The 14,648-nt window shown below is 36.6% G+C and overlaps 1 non-coding gene across 1 annotated transcript; it reads left to right on the top strand.

The window, feature by feature from the left end:
• Positions 1 to 5,528: 5,528 nt before the first annotated feature.
• LOC132022911 (U6 spliceosomal RNA) lies at positions 5,529 to 5,632 on the top strand. The gene has a single exon (XR_009405798.1). It is a non-coding gene; the product is annotated as a U6 spliceosomal RNA (small nuclear RNA).
• Positions 5,633 to 14,648: the final 9,016 nt, after the last annotated feature.

Genomic DNA, 14,648 nt, shown 5'->3' with positions numbered 1-14,648 from the left:
GAGAAGTGAGTTGGGGTAAATCAGAGGGGGAGACAAAACATGAAAGACTGTAGACTCTGAGAAACTGAGGGTTTTGGAGGGGAGGGAGAGGGGGTTGGGAGAGACTGGTGGTGGGTATTATGGAGGGCACATATTACATGGAGCACTGGGTGTGGTGCATAAACAATGAATTTTGGAACACTAAAAAAAATAAAATTAAACTAATTAAATGGGGGAAAAAAAAAGGTAAGTTCTTGGGGCCCACCTCCACCCTCCTGAATCAGAATCTGAAGCTCCACAACCTGTCTTTTGGCAGTTTCTCCAGGGAACACTTCCATATGCAAAAGTTTGGTTAAAACAAACAAACAAAAACAAACAAAAAACAAAACTGTAGTTTCATTTCCAAGTTTCGGTTCTTTCTGAATGAAACATTACAACTATGAGTTTGTCTCCATTACTAAGACTGACTCTGTAAGTTGGCAAATCCATTACATAGGTTTACTTATGTTACCTTTGAATGGCACATGTAGAGAACAGACCAAATGCAGGACAGCAAAGATTTCAGAAACTACCAATATTGAGACCATAACCCATAGAAGGAGAGACAGAAAATTAGAAAACCCCAATACTAGGAATCTTTAAAACATGCATTTAAATAATGCATGGTTCAAAGAGAAAATTACAAGAATATTAGAAAATACTTTGAATTGAATGAAATTAAAAATACAATATTATAAAAAACTGGGATATGCTGAAGCACCACACGGATGGAACTTTATTACATTAATGTTTACATTAAAAAGAAAAGTTTACAATCAATGACCTAAGCTTGCACCTTAAGAGAATAGGGGAGAAAAAAAAAAAAAAAGAAAAGAAAAAGCAAATTAAAATCAAAGCAAACAGGGATGCCTGGGTGGCTAAGTCAGTTAAGAGTCTGCCTTCAGCTCAGGTCATGATCCCAGGGTCCTGGGATTGAGCCTCAAGTCAACCTCCCTGCTCAGTGGAGAGCCCGCATCTCCCTCTCCTTCTGCTCCTTCCCCCTTCTGATATTCTCTTTCTCACTTGGTCTCACTCTTTCTATCTCATACAAATAAATAAAATCTTAAAAACAAAACAAAAACCTTCAAAACAAACAGAGGGAGGGAAAAATAACAATGAAAGTAGAAATCATTAAAATTTAAAACAAGAAAATAACACTGAAAACAGGTTCTTCGAGAAGACTTTTAAAAAATATTTATATATTTTAGAGAGAGAATGCAAGCAACAGAGCAGGGACAGAGCGAGTGGGAATCTCAAGCAGTCTCCACACTGAATGCAGAACCAACATGGGGCTCGATCTCAAAACCCTGAATTCATGACCTGTACCAAAACCAAGAATCAGAAGCTTAATTGACTGAGCCACCATGTGCCCTTCAAAAAGACTTTAGTTTAGTTTTGTTTTGTTTTAATTTCTTTTCAGCATAACAGTATTCATTGTTTTTATACCACACCCAGTGCTCCAAGCAATCTGTGCCCTCTCTAATACCCAAGACCTGGTTCCCCCAACCTTCCACCCCCTGCCCCTTTGAAAACTCAGATTGTTTTTCAGAGTCCATAATCTCTCATGTTCACCTCCCCTTCCAATTTCCCTCAACTCCCTTCTCCTCTCCATCTCCCCTTGTCCTCCACGCTATTTGTTATGCTCCACAAATAAGTGAAACCATAGGATAATTGACTCTCTCTGCTTGACTTATTTCATTCAGCATAATCTCTTCCAGTCCCATCCATGTTGCTGTAAAAGTTGGGTATTCATCCTTTCTGATGGAAGCATATTACTCCATAGTGTATATGGAACACATCTTCCTTATCCATTCGTCTGTTGAAGGGCATCTTGGTTCTTTCCAGTTTGGCAACTGTGGCCATTGCTGCTATAAACATTGGGGTACAGATGGCCCTTCTTTTCACTCCATCTGTATCTTTGGGGTAAATACCCAGTAGTGCAATGGCAGGGTCATAGGGGAAGCTCTATTTTTAATTTCTTGAGGAATTTCCACACTGTTCTCCAAAGTGGCTGCACCAACTTGCATTCCCACCAACAGTGTAAGAGGGTTCCCCTTTCTCCACATCCTCTCCAACACACGTTGTTTTCTGACTTGCTAATTTTGGCCATTCTAATTGGTGTAAGGTGGTATCTCAAGGTCGTTTTAATTTGAATCTCCCTGATGGCCAGTGATGATGAAAATTTTTTCATGTGTCTGATAGCCATTTGGATGTCTTCATTGGAGAAGTGTCTGTTCATATCTTCTGCCCATTTTTTGATATGATTGTCTGTTTTGTGTGTGTTGAGTTTGAGGAATTCTTTATAGATCGTGGATATCAACCTTTTGTCTGTACTGTCATTTGCAAATATCTTCTCCCATTCCGTGGGTTTTCTTGACTGTTTCTTTGCTGTGCAGAAGCTTTTGATCTTGATGAAGTCCCAAAAGTTCATTTTGCTTTTGTTTCCTTTGCCTTTGGAGACATATCTTGAAAGAAGTTGCTGTGGCTGATATCGAAGAGGTTACTGCCTAGGTTCTCCTCTAGGATTCTGATGGATTCCTGTCTCACGTTGAGGTCTTTTAGCCATTCTGAGTTTATCTTTGTGTACAGTGTAAGAGAATGGTCGAGTTTCATTTTTCTACATATAGCTGTCCAGTTGTCCCAGCACCATTTATTGAAGAGACTGTCTTTTTTCCACTGTATATTTTTTCCTGTTTTGTCGAAGATTATTTGCCCATAGAGTTGAGGGTCCGTATCTGGGCTCTCTACTCTGTTCCACTGGTCTATGTGTCTGTTTTTATGCCAGTACCATGCTGCCTTGGTGATCACAGCTTTGTAGTAAAGTTTAAAATCGGGTAATGTGATGTCCCCAGTTTTATTTTTGTTTTTCAACATTTCCCTAGTGATTCAGGGTCTCTTATGATTCCATACAAATTTTAGGATTATTTGCTCCAGCTCCAAAAAGACTTTTAAAATCGAGCAGAGATTCTAGTCCCTCTGACTAAGAAATTTATATAAATTATCAACATCTGGACAGAAATATGTTCTAGAGACATTAAAATGTTAATAAGGGAATATTATTCATCATATAGTAAAAGTGAAAATATAAATAAAATAGGCAAATTCTTTAAGAAACACAAATTACCAAAGGTCACTTGGGAAGAAATAGATGATTTGAATACTTTGTCTCTGTTAAAAAAAATTAAATGCTTTCTTAAAACTCTTCTAACAAAAATTCCAGGCCCAGGATGGCTTTACTGGAAAATTCTGTCAAAAAGTTAAGGAAGAAATAATAATAATTTGACATAAAAATGTTCTAAAAAAAAGAGGAGAAGGAAATACTTACTTAATCATTCTATCATTACCCTGAAGTCAAAACCAGATATTACCATACCTATCACAACAGGAGACACAAAAATCCTCAAATATAATTCTTCATATCATCATCATAATCATCATCATCATCATCGTCATTAATATCATAGCAACAGGGCGCCTGGGTGGCTCAGTGGGTTAAGCCGCTGCCTTCGGCTCAGGTCATGATCTCAGGGTCCTGGGATCGAGGCCTGCATCGGGCTGTCTGCTCAGCAGGGAGCCTGCTTCTCCCTCTCTGCCTGCCTCTCTGTCTACTTGTGATCTCTGTCAAATAAATAAATAAAATCTTTAAAAAAAAATATCGTAGCAACAAATCAAATCCAGTAACACAGAATACAAATCATGAATTATGACCAAATGCCATTCGCCTTCAGAATTCAAAATCGGGTCAATTTTTTGAATATCAATCTCTAGCAATTATTATATCAAGAGATTAAAGCAAATAAACCTTATGATCATTTCAATAGATGCAAGAAATGTAAAGTTTCACATCCATTTATAATTATAAACTCTCAGTGAACTAAAAATAGAAGTGAATTTAGTTAATCCAATAAAGAATATCTTTAAAAAATTAAAATCTATAAGAAACATTATAATAAAAGAAGGAATGAATGTTTCCCCTTAAAATTATGTTCTCACCATCCCTATTCAACAACACATTGGAAGTCTTAGGTAATACAGTAAGAGAAGGAAAACAAAAAGTAAAAAGGTCTACAGACTGGAAGGAAGAAATAGTTATGTCAACAATCGCACAGAATCTAAAAATAGTCCACTGGAACTAGTGAGTAAATTTAATAAGGAGATAAGATACAATGTAATAATCAAAAACAAATTCTATTTCTTTGTATTGCTAATGAATAATTGACAAATTTTAATTTAAAAATCAATACTCTTCATAATAGAACTAAAAACAAGTATGTAATATTTATGTATAAATTCATCCAAATATGTACAGTGCTTGTGTACTGAAAACTACAAATCACTTCATAAATAGGAAGTGTCAAGTGTTGTTAAGTTCTCAAATTCTTTGCCAGCTGATCTATAGATTCAATGCAATCCCAAAGAAAATCCCTGAAGGAGATAAATACACACACACACATACACACACACAAATAACATAGGTATATATGTGTATATATATATTCATATTCTTAATATTGACAAATTGATTGTAAAACTTACATTGAGAATAAAAAGAACTAGAGTTGCTCAAAGAATTTTGGGCAGGAAGAACAAAGTGGAGGACTCATGCTATCTGATTTCAAGACTTACTATAAAGCTACAGTAGGTTTTGATGAAGAATAGACACAAAGACAAAAGGAACAGAATAGAGTATGCAGAAGTAGATTTACACCATGTATGTATGGACCATTGATCTTTGATAAATTACAAAGACAATTCAGAGGGGAAAGGCAGCCTTTCAAAAAAAGTTGTTCTAACAGTTGTAATTCAAGTGCAAAATAAATAAACCTTGACCCACACTTGGCACTATATTCAAAAACTAACTCAGGTACCTGGGTGGCTCAGTGGGTTAAGCCTCTGCCTTCGGCTCAGGTCATGACATCAGGGTCCTGGGATAGAGGCCCACGTCGGGCTCTCTGCTCTGCAGGGAGCCTGCTTCCCCACTCTCTGTCTGCCTGTCTCTATGCCTACTTGTGATCTCTCTCTGTCAAATAAATAAATAAAATTTAAAAAAAAAAAACCTATCTCAAAATAAATTGTGTAAAAGCTAAAATGAGAAAACGTATAGAAGAAAACATATAGAACTTCTAACTGTATATTTGGTAGAATTTCTTAGATTATGATCCCAAAAATCCAATACATAAAAGGGAAAACTTTGATAATAACATTTTATCAGTTAAAAAACTTCTGCTCTATATAGACACTGTTAAGAAAACGAAGGAAGCCAGGGGCTTCTAGGTGGTCCTGTTGGTTAAATGTCTTCCTTTGTCTCAGGTCATGCCACTCTCCCTGCTTGCGCTCTCAATCTCTCTCTCACTATAATAAATAAATAAAATCTTTTCTAAAATAAGAAAGAAAATGAAGGAAGCCAAAACTGAGAGAAAATATTTACAAAACATATATTTTAGGAGGGATTTATTGTTCTTTCAGAATATTTTTAAAAAACTCTCAAAATTCCAAAAAAAGAAAAACAAGCTTGCTTCAGTAACATGTGCACCTACAACCAGAAAGATACAGAGAAGAGTAAAATGGCCCCTGCGTGAATGACTCACAAATTCATGAAATGTTCCATTTTTTACTGGATGAAAGTGGCAAAAGGTGTAAGTTTCCAGTGATTACATAAATAAGTATTGGGAATGCGATGTACAACATGAAGACTGTACTTAAGACTGTTGTTGGTGCATTTGAAAGTTACTAAGAAAGTTGATCCTAAAGTTCTCATCACAAGGATAAAACTTTTTTTTTCCTTTTTCTTAAAATCTTTGTGTAATCTTAACTGCACCCACATGAGTTTGCTCCTTGGTCAGTCAAAAACTGAACCAGGTGAGTTGTCCCCGGAAGAAAATTTTATTTGCTGTGAATGAGATCACAGGGAATGACTTCCAAAGCCCTGACTCTTCTAGAGGGTGAATGGGTGGGTTCCTTTTGATTAGGGTTAGGATGAATGTCTTCTTATTGTATGCAGAGGTGGGCACAAGGTCCTGCATGTGCCTTAAGGAAATAGCCTACACACATACTGCATGTTATGTAAATGAGGCTTGTGTTCCTCCTTGGGTGGAGATTTCAGTATTATAATGAGGTAAACATAACTGTAGGTCAGTCCAAGCTTCACTCTGAGGTCCATCTGCATAGACATGAGTTGAGGGGTGGGTGTAAACTAAAAGAATCTGGGTTGTCTGGACCAGCAGGTGGTCTTATCAGTCACCATCATCTTTGGGGAGGACTGGTTTCTGGTTTCATTAGCCTGAATTAACAGAAAAGCCTGAAAGAAGAGCTTAGGGAAATATAAGAGGTTAGTGAGCACAAGCAGGCAGGCAGTAAAGGCCAGGTCTTGGGGTCTAGCTGGCGACAAGATGATCAATGTAACTAAACTTAATGTGGTCATCATTTCACAATATATGCAGGTCAAGTCATTGCACATACAGCTTAAACTTACATAATACTGTACATCAAGTATGTCTCAATAAAACTGGAGGAAAAAGAAAAGAAATGAAAAGTTCAACTAGAAAATGGCAAAATATGATCCCCTGGGTGGCTCAGTCCATTAAGCATCTGCCTTCAGCTCAGGTCATGATCTTGGAGTCTTAGGATCGAGTCCCACATTGGGCTCCTTGCTCAGCCAGAGTCTGCTTCTCTCTCTGCCTCTGCCTCTGCTCATGCTCTCTCTCTCTAATAAATAAATAAAATCTTCTTTAAAATGGAAAGGTATTTATATAGACACCTCATCAAAGAAGATTTGAATTTAGCTAAAAAAAAAAAAAGATGTACAAAAAGATGGCCAACATCACTAATAATTAGTAAATGCAAATTAAAAGTACAGTAAACTCTACACACTTGTTAGAATGGCTAAAAAGTGAAACAAAATTTAAAAACAAAACAGAGCAACTGGAAGCTTCATACATTATTTTTGTGAATTCAAAAATGATGTCACTGGGCGCCTGGGTGGCTCAGTGGGTTAGGCCGCTGCCTTCAGCTCAGGTCATGGTCTCAGGGGCCTGGGATGGAGAGTCCTGCATCGGGCTCTCTGCTCAGCGGGGAGCCTGCTTCCCTCTCTCTCTCTCTCTCTCTCTGCCTGCCTCTCCATCTACTTGTGATTTCTCTCTGTCAAATAAATAAATAAAATCTTTAAAAAAAAAATGATGTCACTACTTTGGAAAACAATTTGATCATTTCTTATAAAATTCAACATACACTCACCATACAATGTATCAACCCTGCTCTTGGAGATTTTTCCAAGAGAAATAAAAGCATATGCTCACACAACACTTGTACATAAATATTTAGAGTTGCTTTATTCATAGTTGCCAAAAAAAATACTGGGAATAATCTGTATGTATTTCAGTCAGTGAATGGATAAGCAAATCCATTTACTTGCTTTTCATGAAATACTACTCAAAAATATGAAGGAAAACTACTGTTACACACCTATAGGAAAGACTCTCAAATGCATTTTTCTCAGTGAAAAAAGTTAGACTCAAAATGTTATACTTATAATTCCATTTATATGATGTTCAATATTATATGTATTACACACCAAACTATATATAGTTAAGTAAATAGGTTGGAGCTGCAAGGAACTAAGGTTTGGGGATGTGATACCTATAAAGTGTATCAGGCAATGTTGGAAAGTGATAAAATGGTTCTGTATCTTTTTAAGGATTTTTATTTATTTATTTGACAGACGGAGACCACAAGTAGGCAGAGAGGCAGGCAGAGAGAGGGGAAGGGAAGTAGGCTCCCTGCTGACCAGAGATCCTGATGTGGGGCTCCATTCCAGAACCCTGGGATCATGACCTGAGCCGAAGGCAGAGGCTTTAACACACTGAGCCACCCAGGCACCCCATGGTTCTGTATTTTTATTGTGGTGGAAGATGTATGACATCATGTATTTATCAAAACTCATAGAACTATATATATAGCATGACAGATTTTACTATAGTTAAGATATACTACAATTTTAAAAATTAAGAGGAATAAAAAGTAATTTTTTTAAGATTTTATTTATTTGACAGAGATCACAAGTAGTCAGAGAGGCAGTCGGGTGGGGGAGAAGCAGGCTCCCTGCTGAAAAGAGCCCAATGTGGGGCTTGATCCCAGGACCCTGAGACCATGACCTGAGCCGAAGGCAGAGGCTTAACCCACTGAGCCACCCAGGTGCCCCAATAAAACGTAATTTAAATGATAAAGTAATTCAATAAATAAAAAAGACAAGTGTGACAAAAATTGTGAAGGTGATACTTAGTGCCAGAAATGAGAGACTTCACCAAGGCACCAAGGTCCTACTGAAGAATCATCTGTAACTTATTCAAATTCCAATGTCTTGGCCTCACTTTCAAAGATTCTGATTAAGTAAGGTTCTATTGTAGCTGAAATCTGAATTTCTAAATATTTCTTCTGAGGCTTCCAATGAACAATAGATTTGGGGATCTCTAGGATATTGCTTCAACATCTCCCAAATTGTGACCTGGAGAACATGCCCTTTAGATCAGCAATTCTTAGACTACAGTGCATAAAATATTGCTGAAAATGCAGATTCCCTGGCTTTTGGCTCAGAGCTTATGACTCAGTAATATCAAGAAGCACACATTTGTAACAAGAATACTCAATGAAATCTATTTTAAATGGTCCTCTAATCAAACTGAGTGGTTGGGATGGACTTGGTACAATGGGCTCTGAGTGTGAGACAAGATGGAGGAGGCTCTCAGTAATCAGAAGACCCATGAGGACATTACATTCTTTCCCCAGGGCTCTGCCATCAAAGCATAATCTGTGTGAGTCTAACATGGTTTCTTCACACCAAGGCAGGTCTAGACTTCTAGACTGAACACATAGAGCCAAGCTCTCCAGGAAAATTAACTGCCCCAAACCCCATAATCTGTGGGAGCCAGCCATCTGTTTATTGAGGGTACATGAAATAAACATTATGAAAATACAGAAAGATTCAAAAGAAATGTTCAATTCATGTATCAGAATAATTAAGAATTATTTGGGGGACACCATAACAAGTGAAATGAAAAGTTAACCAGTATGTGCCTACTGTTCCAAGAGTCTCTCCTATGGTTTCCCTAGCCCTTACTCTACCGCTTCTCTCCCATTATACATCCTACCGAATGCATGAAAAACAAGCATGTTGTACTGAACAATCAAGAACCACAGTTAACCTAGAGTCTAGACCTAGAAAAGCCTGAGTAATCTGAAATTCTGACCCAAAACGAGACATAATTTTGGGACAACACCAATTTGAAGATGAGGACTAAGCAATTTAGTTGAGCCAAGAGAATCTTCCAATCAAGGACAGAGTGAAATCTTTTCAAAATTGCCATTACAAGAAGCCAGACCCAAGGCCAGCGTCAGTCAAATATGTTGGCATTCCAGGTCACTGAGTGATTTCCCGTCCTAGCCTGGCAGACACATCATTCACAGCCAAGTTCACAAGGACAAGGGATGAAGCTAAAGCCTATTTCCCAGGTGATAAAGGAAGATATGTGTTCATGCCTGAATAACTGATTAAGGTAACAGCCCCATCTGTGGGATGTGACCTCCCACAGACCCTGTCTAGCCCCCAATATATATATACATGATGCAGCTATTACTCCAAGGTACTCTTGGGCTCTTATCCAGGTGTCCCATGGGTTTTCTTCAGTCTGAACAGAATGCACAGAGATAGTTCCTTCATAATAAAAAATCTGTTTAAGATGGATCATTTGTTTTGGTGAAAATAGAATGTTCTTGAAAATGTTGCCATTCTACAAGATAAGTGATGATACAGAACTGACCTCTAACTTCCCATAAGCGAAAAATAATGTAAAAATCAACTCAAAACAAAAAAACACAATGCAAAACCACAACAGCAACTCTGTCAACCCTGTGGAAATGTTCCACATTTGAATTCTCCATCTATTTATTGTTCTTGGGTGGTTCCCCCTCCCCAGTAGGACCAATTATTTAGGATAGGGGAGACCACAGAAATGGGAAGGCTTATTGCATATCTCCCAGTGGAAAAGCATACACCCAATCACTGTGTGAGCCTGTTATCAGGTTTGTAGACTATCTCATGAACAGGAAACAGAGGCGGCTTTATTGGCCCCATGAGATTACATCAGCAGTTTCTACACTTGCCTGCAATCTCCCCCTCCCCAAGGCTATACGAATAATTTGTCTTGAGTTTGACTTGTTTTTCAGATTTTTTTTTTTTTTTTAATTTCAAGGTCATGTTAATGTGTCAAATTTGGGAATGACTGTCAAATCTGAGTCCTCCATTTTAAATTACTAGGTGCTGGACGTTGACAAAGGAAGTAAACTAAAAGCAAAAAAAAACTAGTTAGGCCTCTGGGAAGGTAGAACATACCTCAGGGAAGTGCAGGGTTTCATAGCAAATGGTGAAACCAGGGTAGTACTGCTAGGTTTCAGGGAGGAAGCTCTGGATTGAACCTTACTATGCACTGGTAGACTACCCCCCCAGTGACCCTTCGGGAAGGCCCTATATCCTCATGTTCTCCTGCACCATGTGCTGCTCCCTGTTCCTCTCTGCCTGCCTGGTGGGTTTTCCAGATGTCACAGCTTAGCCCTGTGATTACTAGAAAGGTTTATCTTCTCTCCATATTCACTAAGCCCGAATTCAGCTGACACATTTGTGAAAATTTTCATTTTATAAAACTTTTATCTTTTTTTTTTAAAGATTTTATTTATTTATTTGAGAGAGAGACAGTGAGAGAGAGCATGAGAGGCAAGAAGGTCAGAGGGAGAAGCAGACTCCCCATGGAGCTGGGAGCCTTATCAGGACTCGATCCCGGGACTCCGGGACCGTGACCAGAGCCGAAGACAGTTGCTTAACCAACTGAGCCACCCAGGTGCCCCAACTCTTATCTTTCTATTAATTTCTCTGTCACTATCTTATTGGCTTGCAGATCTCCTTTTAGTTTCTATGTATTGATTTCTTTGGCTTTTTATTTTAATTTTATGTATGTTCGCAACTGGTAATGCACTCATGAGGTTCAAATTTCAAAAATTAGAGTCTTCTGTAAAATCTCACCTCTATCTCCTCAGTCACCTCATTTCTTACGTATCTCTCTTGAGATATTTTAGGCATGTGAATACAAATGAATCATATGGGCACTCGCACGTACACAACTATTCTTCCCTTTCTCCTTCTACACAAATGATGGACTATTTAAGGATTCTTCTGTACTTTGCCTATTTGCTTAGTACTCTATCTTGGAAGTCATTCCACAATTAATACATAAAGAATAACCTCATTTATTTTTGAGATTGTGAAGTATTCCCTTGGTGCAATGTTCCATAATTTATTTAACCAATCTACTATTGAGAGACATATAGTTTGTTCCTAATCTTTTATCTCTGTTCTGGAGGTGAAATTGCTGGATTAAAGGGTGCATAAATTTTTAATTCTGAAATTTATTTCCAAATTGCCCTTTTTAGAGACTGTACCAGTGAGAACGTTCACCAGGGATGTGTGAGAGCATCTGTTTTCACTCCTCACTGCCAATGCTGGGTGGTATCACTCTGCATGTTGCCGCACTGCTTGGTGAAAGCTTGGCACTCCAGAACACTCACCTGTGGGACAGGGGAAGTCCTTTACAGACACAGCACTCACTTGCACTTGTGTCTCCTCAGCTGCTGTTCTTGTCTTTCTGTCAGAATGCTAGTCTTTTGTTTTGAATGAAGGCTTAATATGCTAGGGCAGTAAGCTATTTCTATGATATTGGCAGTGTATCCTAACTTCTAAATAATTATTCATCTTTTGACTTCATTGCCTTATGTGTGCAATGCCAAAATTCTAATTTTATGTAACTAAATTTATTAATTATTGTTTTCTTACTCTGAGCTTTGTATGTAGTTAGAAAAGTTTCTCATACTCTTGCTATGCATGTGTGCCTGTGTGTGTGTACACACTAGCTCTTCCATGTCATTTCTAGCTTTTTTATCATTTCACTTTTATATTTAAGTTTTTGAAACATTTGGAATTCATTCTCAGATAAAGAATGAGATATGCAGCCAGCTTATTTAATTTTCCAGATTACTGCCAAATTGACCCATTGCCATTTATTAAATAATGCATCTTTTTTTTTTTTTTTGGCATGTTGCCTTCAGATGGCTTCTATCCTATACTAGCCTCTGTGTTTAAGTATATTTTTGGTTCCTATAGTCTGTCCACTAATCTACCCACCTATTCTTGCATCTTTTCCACACTGCTTTACTTATTTCAGTTTTTTCCTGTTATAATGATAGCCCTTGATTATTCTATTTTCAGAACTTGATATTTTCATATGAACCTTGACTACTGAAAATAACTATTGGTGGGCTCTCATCATATCCATAAATTAGCTAAGGGAGAATGGAAATCTGTTTGAAGTTGACTTTTCCTGCCCAATGACAATGGCTCCATGTGAGTGTTTTAAATTAAACTGAAAAAGTGGCTGTTGTTCAAATAGCCATCTGCATTTCATTATATGTATTCCAAAGTATTTTACTTTACATAGTGCTGTTATAAAAGGAACTTTTTTAATTTAAATAATCTAAAATTTAATTTGTATATAACATATTCATAAGCCACTGTTTATTATATATTATTTTTTCCTAAATACATGAATTCTGAAGTCTTTTATCATTGCTAAAATATTTAGTTGATCTTCTTTGGTTTCAATGATAAAAATTTATATAATCAAATATAGTAGTCATTTTACATCTTTCCTTCAACATCTGTACATTCTAATTTATTTTTCTAAGTTTTTTTAGAGTAATGTAACATCAGTAATAGAAAATAATATTAGAGATATATGAGACTTGACAGCTTTGTATTTTCTACTATTTCAGTGGTGATGCTTTTAGCATTTCCCTACAAAGCAAAGTTTGCTTTGAAATATATACACACGTACACATTTGTGTATCTTCATTCCTGTTTTTAAAAAATTCTTAAAGATAATGCATTGACCCTTATAAGGATCAACACATTAGTTTTTAATAATGTTCAGTTAGCCAACAGATAGTAGTACATCATTAGTTTTTGATGTAGTGTTCAACAATTCATTAGTTGTCAACACTCTATTTTTCAAAGAATTTTTAATGGAAAATTTAAAAATTTTTAAAAATGGAAAAAAAAGGGAAAAAAAATCACATGGCTTTTCAACATTTTTTAAATAAGAAAAATGATAAAAGAAGATGTGAGCTCTATCGATCATCGATCATCTTTCTATCTTATCTATCTGCTTATTATTTAGCCATAAAAAAGAAAGAAATCTTGCCATTTGCAATGACATGGATGGAGGTAGAGAGTATTATGTTAAGTGAGTAAGTCTGTCAAGGAAAGACAAATACCTTATGATTTCACTCATATGTGGAATATAAGAAACAAAAAAAAGAAAAAAAAAAGAGACAAATGAAGAAATAGACTCTTAACTATAGAGAACAAACTGACGGATACCAGAGGGGAGGTGGGTAGGAATGGGTGAAATAGATAAAGTGATCTAGACGACAGTTAATATAATGAGCACTGAGTAATATAGAATTGTTGCATCATTATTTTGTACACCTGTAACTTTCTTCCCTGTAATAATCTGTAATAAATTCTGTGAATTTTTCTTCTGACTCCTGCTTTAGCAGCATACCTGAAGTTTGATATATGGAGTTGGTATTCTTGTTTTTTTTTTTTCTTGTTGCTTATACTTTCAACATTTTTATGTGTTTTTCCTTATACTCAATAATTGTTTGAGAACACCTTAAAATCCAGGTGGTAAGGACTATTGGTTTTCTTGTTCTTCTATAAAATTCTTTGTTATTACAGGAGATAGGATAATTGCTACTCTTGATTTTTAGGATTTACTGAATTTTTTTTAATCCATCATATCATATTTTATGACTGTTCTGTGAACAGATGAAAGGTTTGCTCTTTGTTTTCAGAATACATTTTTTTAACTTAGTAATTAGATAACCCTTATTAATCATTATACTTGAGCCTTTTGTGCTGCCTTACACTGCAGGTGTAAGTTAGAGAGTCTTGCTGGGTCTAGTGCTCATTAAACCTCTGGAACTCACCATTTTATAAACACAGTTTCATGCCATCCCATGACTATCAAATTGTGTCCTCAGACTCTTAGTATTTTAGAGGATCTATTTGTTTTGATTAATGACTTTTGGCATGGATTCAATTTTATCTGATGTTAAGATGAATTGCTTGCTTTCTCATTGTACCTGTATGCTAGCTTACAACTCTTTGTACTTCTGTATTCAGATTTTAATCACCAGTCTTATCTGTGACTCTTGTCACTTTCATTTTCGTAGATGACTTCAGCCTTTTCTAATTTATTGAAATGACATATATGCTTAGTGTAAGTTCTTATTCCTATGTGATCATTTCCATTGTAGGTTTTTCTTTAACGATAAAGATACTGGATTGCATTCCGGTAAAACAAGACCACAGACCAACAACGGAGTCACTTATGATCAGCCCCATGTCACCAAACTGAGACCTAACTGAATTACAGCTTCAGCTCTTCCAGAAACTAAATCCTAAACCAGTCAAGAATCACCTCGTTGCACTACTGAGGTAATCTGCTTAACACACCTCCTGCCTTCTC

This window comes from Mustela nigripes, chromosome 7 (assembly GCF_022355385.1).
Source record: "Mustela nigripes isolate SB6536 chromosome 7, MUSNIG.SB6536, whole genome shotgun sequence".
In the NCBI taxonomy this organism is placed as follows: Eukaryota; Metazoa; Chordata; class Mammalia; order Carnivora; family Mustelidae; genus Mustela; species Mustela nigripes.
The sequence above is the reverse complement of the archived record's forward strand: the minus strand, read 5'-3'. Positions and strand labels throughout refer to the sequence as shown.